The sequence below is a fragment of the Adiantum capillus-veneris genome, chromosome 18 (genome assembly GCF_014529385.1).
Source record: "Adiantum capillus-veneris isolate H3 chromosome 18, ASM1452938v2, whole genome shotgun sequence".
Lineage (NCBI taxonomy): Eukaryota > Viridiplantae > Streptophyta > Polypodiopsida > Polypodiales > Pteridaceae > Adiantum > Adiantum capillus-veneris.
The window spans coordinates 138594178-138601896 of NC_140948.1; the positions used below are offsets into that span (position 1 = coordinate 138594178).

At 38.6% G+C, this 7719-nt stretch overlaps 1 pseudogene; it reads right to left on the reverse strand.

The window, feature by feature from the left end:
• Positions 1 to 5947: 5947 nt before the first annotated feature.
• LOC147436511 (uncharacterized) lies at positions 5948 to 6528 on the reverse strand (annotated as a pseudogene).
• Positions 6529 to 7719: the final 1191 nt, after the last annotated feature.

Here is a 7719-nt window from a genome sequence, read left to right on the forward strand (position 1 = left end):
CCCCAGCTTGAAGAGGCAGCAACGACACTTGTCAAGTTCCTCCTCATGTTGCCCTCATGGTGTGCCTGAAGCCTATTGGTTGGCCACCCAAGGGGTCCAATGATAATTTAGGATATTTAATTAATTGATTTTGTATTTATCAAGCCCTCTCTCTCAAAGGGGAAAGGGGGACACTTGTCCCAAGGCTACCCCTGTTGCTTGTAATGGCTCCTGCTTGTGATTGGCTAGGCCTGGAGGGGTCCAATGAGCTTCAAGCATGAGCTTCAAGGGGGGGTCAACCCAAGCAAGCTAGGGGGGTGCTTAGGGGGTATACTCACCGACACACACTCACAAACACTCTCATTGTGTGCTATGCAAAGTGCAAGAGCTCCCTCTCCAAGCAAGTAGAGGTTGAGAGCCTACACCAACACTCTTGGCTATGGAGTGCAAATCCAACCAAGAGCCATGCTTCAATGCTTGAGCTTGTCATCTCCTTCTTCTTCATTACTATGCTATTATGTATGCTAGCTCAAGAGTTATGATAAGTGAGGAACTAGCTCTTTCTCGTATGAAATGTTTCTTCTTCCTCTTCCCTACCCTCATTCCTTGCTAGCTCTCTCCACCTTCGAAGGTGTTTGAGGTCTTGGGACTGAGGCTTGGTATAGTTAAAGCTTTCTTCAAGTTTAGGTTATGCTATGATGGTGATGCATGAAGCTTTCCATCTTCATTGCTTCACCTAGGTCACAAGGAACACAAAGAATGTATTGTAACAAGTCTCTCTTTATGGGAGAAATCATAATACAAATGCCTATTAGAGGGGGGACCGGCTCCACATAAATCCGGTCCTCAACTGTTGTCATGTTCTCTAAATTCTCTCTCTTGCAAAATTATTGTCTATGCCAAGTTAACTAATTGCTATGATTATGTTGCTATCTTCAATTATGTCTACCCGCTATGCTCACAAAATCATTTCTTGAAATTATTCTCATTAAATTCCGCTACTCTCAAATTGAATAGGCAAATTCCATTACAACCAATGTATTAGGTGCAAGGTGTAATTTGGCAATGAATGGCTATCCAAATGGTAATCGGGATCTCTGTGTGTAATCTGGCTCTAAAATCAAGCACTTGGTCAAAGTCGTAGCCAAATTTAGGTCTAGTAACCAAATCGAGCTCTAATCTCGCGTTTGTGTGCTAAAAATAGCCAAAAACAGCCAAATCGAGATCTCGCGTGTAAACAAGCTCTAACTAGCTAAGTTTGGTCAATATCAAGGCCAAAACGAATCTCTGTCATAGGTCGAGGTCAAATATGGTCAATCGTGGGACTCTACGGTCAAATCGAACCAAAATGCAATATTGCGCATGAAACAACTCTAAAGTGTGTAATCTGGAAAGTCGTAGACCCAAAATCAAAATTTGTGTCATACAAGGTTTGTGTGTGTGATCTGGCTCGAATATGCTAAAAACGGTTTAAATCGACAAAATCAAACAATTTCGGATGAAATTTGACTCTCGGGGCTCTAAATGCGTCTATTCGTGCTTAAATGCGTGTGAACGGGGCATGTGCGGATCTTTGATGCACGTGCAATGCAATGAAGACAAATAAGACAGGAAAAGCAAAATTTTAAAAAATGGATTTTTTGAAAAAACGAAGTGATTTTTTTAAATTTTGATTTTGATTTTGATTTTGTTTTTCTGGTCTCTCTTGTGTGTGTGTGTGTGTGTGTGTGTGTGTGTGTGTGTGTGTGTGTGTGTGTGTGTGTGTGTGTGTGTGTGTGTGTGTGTGTGTGTGTGTGTGTGTGTATTTGTTTGTATATTGACTTTCTTGTCTTTTCTTTTTTAAGTCTTTTGTGCGCGCAGGGGTTGGGTCACACGAGGTCAAGGAGTGGAGACTGATTGGAGAGTGTGTGCACGAGGCCAACGAGTGTGGGACAAGGTTAGTGCAAACGTGGATGCACGCGAGGTTGAGCAGGGGCCGGTGGTCACGGAAGTGGGGCGGGTGAAATTATACACAGATGCAACAAAGTTTAAAAAAATTCCGAGGTAAAATTACCCAAAAAATACCAAAAAATGCTAAAAACAACCAGTAACTTAGCAAGAATTTATTGTTTCACATCAATTGTTCACATCACATTTTTACAATTTCAACAAATTTTTTGTAAAAATTGAACAATTTAAAGCACTAAATTAGCATTAAAATTGCTAAAAATACCAAAAATTAACAAATGCCATACTAAATTAGCATAAAAAATGCTTGTTCTACTTGATTTTCAATACTTGAAACATGAAGATTACAATTCCAATCAATTTCCAATGCATTTGACAATCAAATCGATATAAAATTGACCGTTTTTTGCCCAATTTTGACCCAAAAATTAGCAAATTTAATGATGTGATTAGACAAATTTCTTCACATACGCTTGATTATTGTGCTTTGGAATTTGCAATGCAATAAATTACTCATCAATTTGCAACCAATTACTAGTTCAATTATGTGTAACAAAACTAGCAATATTAAGCATAAATCCGGTAATTAGTACACACACACAATTTCTACTGCAATTTCGACGGCATAACGGTGAAATTTTAGCAATTAAAAAATCTGAACCATCATTGTCATAAAATCATCAAACAAGTCATTGCCTTTCACAATTCTAATTGGCACCAATTAAGCCATAATTAGCACTCAAAAGTGCACACTTTATTTATACATGGACATATTAATTGCTCTTAAATTTACACTAATCTTTTGTGTAATTGAACTTTATTCAACATGCATATCAAATCAGCAACAGAGTGGGTTAGTGCACTCACCATTTCATGAGCAACGCATCGATTTCCAACTCCAATTGATGCCTACACACGTGTGTGTACTAGCAACCGCTTAACGGCATTTCACCTACAATTAATTTAGCACAAAATCTCATGTGTACATTTTCAATGAAATTAAACACATAAAGATAATAATCACAAATCAAAAATTTAACTATTTGTAGCACAAAAAGCACATGTAATTAGAGAGCCTAATTAGGGGAAAAATTCCCTAATTACACAATAAAAAATCACTCAATTTTAGTTAAAATTTTTACCATTTCATATCAAAAGAGTGATGACTAAACCTCAAATTAGACATACACACATGTAAAGCACTTGATTAGTCAAAACTTTGTGATCAATTAGTGAGAAATTGAGGGTTTTCTACCTAAATCTACTCCTAAACACTTGATTATACTAGAAAATTCTCCTCTAGCTTAGGCTACCATCTCTAACAACGGCGCCAAATGTTAACTCTTTCATAGCATAGCTCCAAAGAATCAACAAAATTATCAATCCAAGGATGGTAGCGACCCGGCTAGGGCATGGAAACATTACACATGGGTGATTATGTGAGAAAAATGAGATAGAATTGAGTGGGGAAATCACATGAGATTATCTACAATAGGAAGAAGAGAGAACTAATGAAGGGGATTGGTGTATACACACACACACACACTAATCCTTATGCTAATCAAAGTTGCTAATCGTTGCATTCTCTACTAATCCTCGTGGTCACATCCTAATCACAAGTTCACGCAAACTCATGGAGTTATGATAAGAGGAATGAATGCACAAATCCTTAATCTATACACTAATCTAATCATGCACACACTACTAGAATCAAGCATACAATAGAAAATCAAGAATTAGAGAGCAATTAGCTCTTAATCTACACCATCAAGACACTAATACACAACTTAATGAAAAGCAAGAGAAAGGCAAAAGGACTCATCTTCATTGCATGCATATAATCGGTCCATGAAGAGAGTACATGTGGCTCCATGCTTCTACCTCCATAGCCTCCTTCTTCTCCTTCTCTACTCTAGGTTTCTCTCAAATGATATCTCTCTTTTCACATGAGCTACATTCACTTATATACCTATGGTTTTAAAAGTTATGGCCTTCGGACGCCCAAAGTACATGAAGTGAATAAACAAATACAACTTGGAACTTAATGTGAGTCCATGAATATATACATAGCCAATGGAAAAATAATGTTCATGAGAAGGTGAAAATGGTTGCTGATATTGGATGCATTTAACATGCGTCTCTTGAACTATTTTGCTTGCTTCCCATGCAATTGTAGGAAGTCGATGTGAGGGGTTTTGATGCATCTTTATCATGTACTCCACAACCCTTTCCATGCCCATAACCTCAATTGGAAGAGATCCCGACTCCAGAAGTAGGAGCATATATGGTGTTTTTGTCTTAACTTGGAGAAAGTTTGTAAGAAAACGCTTTTGGACATTCTCAAACTCTTTCCAAGTCAATTTTGAGATGCTCCTGCCCCACACTTCAACTCCATAAAGAAGAACCGTTGTCACCAATGCATCAAAAAGATACTTCTTGAGAACCCAACACTTGATGTTTCCCGCGTTACACATGTTCTCAAATGCATAAGATGCTCTCTTTCCCACTTCCAAGAGACGCATAGCACATTCATACTTGTGATTGGATGGAACCTCAAGCGCCAAGGTTCTTAAAGCTCTCAACAACTTCAAGTGTCTCATTGTTGCACACAATGCATGGCTTCTCCTTATGGTTGGTTTTCACAAGCATAACCTTTGTTTTGGATTCATCATAGAGAGAGAGAGAGAGAGAGAGAGAGAGAGAGAGAGAGAGAGAGAGAGTGATGAAGCCATTCACACACACACACACACACACACACACACACAAAGATGAGTAGGATCACTCACTTAGGGAGAGTAAGTAGCACATCCTTACTCATGTTTTGACCATGTGGATAAGACAGAGAGAGAGAGAGAGAGCACCAAATGTAGTCATTGAGGCTTTGAAAACTTAGTCACTTAGGGAAAACTAGGAGAGACATCCTCACCAAAGTTTTCACCATGTGGACATAACTGAGGGATGGAGAGAGAGAGAGAGAGAGAGAGAGAGAGAGAGAGAGAGCGAGGGGAGAGTAAAGAGCACTAGGAGAGTGAACCTCACTAATGTTTTGACCATGTGGGAAAAAATGAGGGATTGAGAGAGAGAGAGAGAGAGAGAGAGAGAGAGAGCTTAGGGAGAGTAAAGAGCACTATGAGAGTGAACCTCACTAATGTTTTGACCATGTGGAAAAAAATGAGGGATTGAGAGAGAGAGAGAGAGAGAGAGAGAGAGAGTGAGAGAGATGAGAAAAATTGAAGGATGGAGGGGAAGACAAAGAGATATGGAAAACCCTTTCATAGTAACAAGTAGTACATAGGCTTTATCATCCCAAAATTACAAGGAAAAAGAATACTTAAACATTTCGTAATTCAAAAAATTATAGTGCAATCAAGGTACTAAACACCTGAAGTGGCATTCATTTTCTCTTTCAAGATAAGGCCCATGAAATCTTTGTTAGGTACCTCTACACCTTCCTGTGGTAGATAAGTCACTTGTGGTTCATCTTCTTTGGTGTCTATTGGATGAGACTTTTTTTTAGCCTTTTCATGTTCTCTAGAACAAATTCCATCAACTTCACGTTGCTCTTGCAAGTTGCAAACTATCACGATGGTTTTTCTTCAACTCAAGAGTCCAGCCTTTGATGGAAGACCACCTGCAAACACATCGAGGAAAACCTCGTGCTGGTCATTGAATGCCTTCATAGTTTTGTTGATAGCTTGCTTCTTCCTTCTCACTATTGCTTTGGCCACTTGTTGCTCTTCATCAAGATCTTTGTCAGTCCTCCCCACTTAAATGTGTGCATTGCCCCATATTAGGGGATTGTTTGTATTGTTGACATAGCGATCAAGGTTGACAAAAGTTTTGCTCATGCTCATTACCACAAATGTGTCAATGGCTCCAAAAGCAAAATTGTTGGATAAGAGCAAGAAATCAATGCTACCAAACAAGCATCTGGATCTTTATGCTCATGTGTAGAAGACCATCCTCCAAAGTAGCCATTTGCCTCCAAGTAAGAAAAGACAGTAGGATGAATTGTTTAGGCTCACAAGTCATCCTTAGCAAAATAGGATACAAGCCTCTCAAACTTGGAGAAATCCCAATTCATTCCTTCTACTCCATGTGCAGCATCCAAGATAGCTACACCAATGGTAATTGGATCTTTGTACACATTATATATTAGATCAAGGAATTCTAAATCATACCCAACAACATACATTGACCAAGGAAAGGTGCTAGAAGATTGAGGTCTCTCCATTCTTCCAAGAAAGAAATTCACTACGTCTCTTGCACCATTGGGTAGTGGACCTGGATCAGCCTTATGTGCTAGTTTTTTTGACAACCAATCAATACAAACACCCACAAAATTTGAGTAAACATCCTTTGTGATATTGCAGTCATTAACTAACTCCTCCCATGTTTTCAAGACACTATTGTCGGTTGATATTGATGCATTAAAAAGTGTGACCAAGTCTTCCTTTAGCACCCTGTCTTGCTTTAACTCTGCTTTGCCCTTGTTTCCATATCTATAAGATCTTCCTTATCACACTTATTTCTAAGAAATAAGGTTTATCCTTCATTGATTTCGTTTTGCAACCTATTAATCTCTCCATCCTTTTGCCCCATCAAGCAACGAAAGGTAGCCACTGATGCTTGTCTTCCCTTCTTTCCAGGTCTTTCTGCTTGAGATAATAACTCACCATTGGCATATTGTTTCATTATTGAAACCCATCCATCAAATACTTGTTGGGAGATTACTATCATTTGATAGTCCCTTGATGCCCATTTATCCCCAATGTAATCAATAGAACCTGAAAACATATATAGACAATAACTTTGTAAGAAACATAGCAAACGTGCTATTTTGTAAAAGAAAAAAAGGTAGTGTGTGATGCTCTACCTGCCAAGGTAGCTGTAGCGTGCTAGGTTTGGAAAGTCCTTCTTGAGTTTCTGATGGAGATCCAAATGCCATCCATTGGTCTCTCAACTGCTTGAGTTGCTCAATATAAGGAGCATTCTTCCTGACATTATGTGATTCTTTGTTTCTCATGCAAGATAACTCTATACACAATGTTGTTGGACATTCCACAAGTATTCGAGCATTCCGTGTTTCATATAAATGTTTTGTTGCCATGCAACGTGGTGTCATGCTTTGGATATAGATTTTTGTTGCCTGTATGGGATGTAGACCTGATATAATCCACTAACAATATGTACTCAACATGGATTCCTTGACCTCATTACTCGTAAGTGGTCTTGACTCCCCATTTTCCCTAATATAAGGCATCAGGTAAGTTGCAATGACAGGAGCCATATGATTACTAACAAAGAGTTTTGTTAATGTCTCCACATAATCCCATGCAAGGGTTCTATATGTATAAAGTGGAGGTGCCTCCTCACATTTACCAACAAGAATGGAAAATTGTGAAGTGGACCAAAATGGAAAGAAATTTTCAAACATGTGAAACCCCATTTCTTCTTGATTTCCCTTCTTGTTGCTTGACCCCGGGGAATCATATAGTAGTATAGAAGTATCAAAATCAGCATCAGTATTGTGTACCAGCATCATTATCAGTATAATCGAGTAGTGCTAATAATTATCCGTAGTAATATAACCAATATTACCAGTACAAGTCTAGCATTACAACAATATCAGTATATCTGTAGTGTAGAGGGCTATTATCAATAACAATATAGTCCAATGGTACCACTTAGTACCAAAAGTATCCCAGGCCAATAGTTCTAGCAATTTATATCAGGGAGATGGAAACACACAATAACCAGTCATGTGTGTGTGTGTGTGTGTGTGTGTACCAA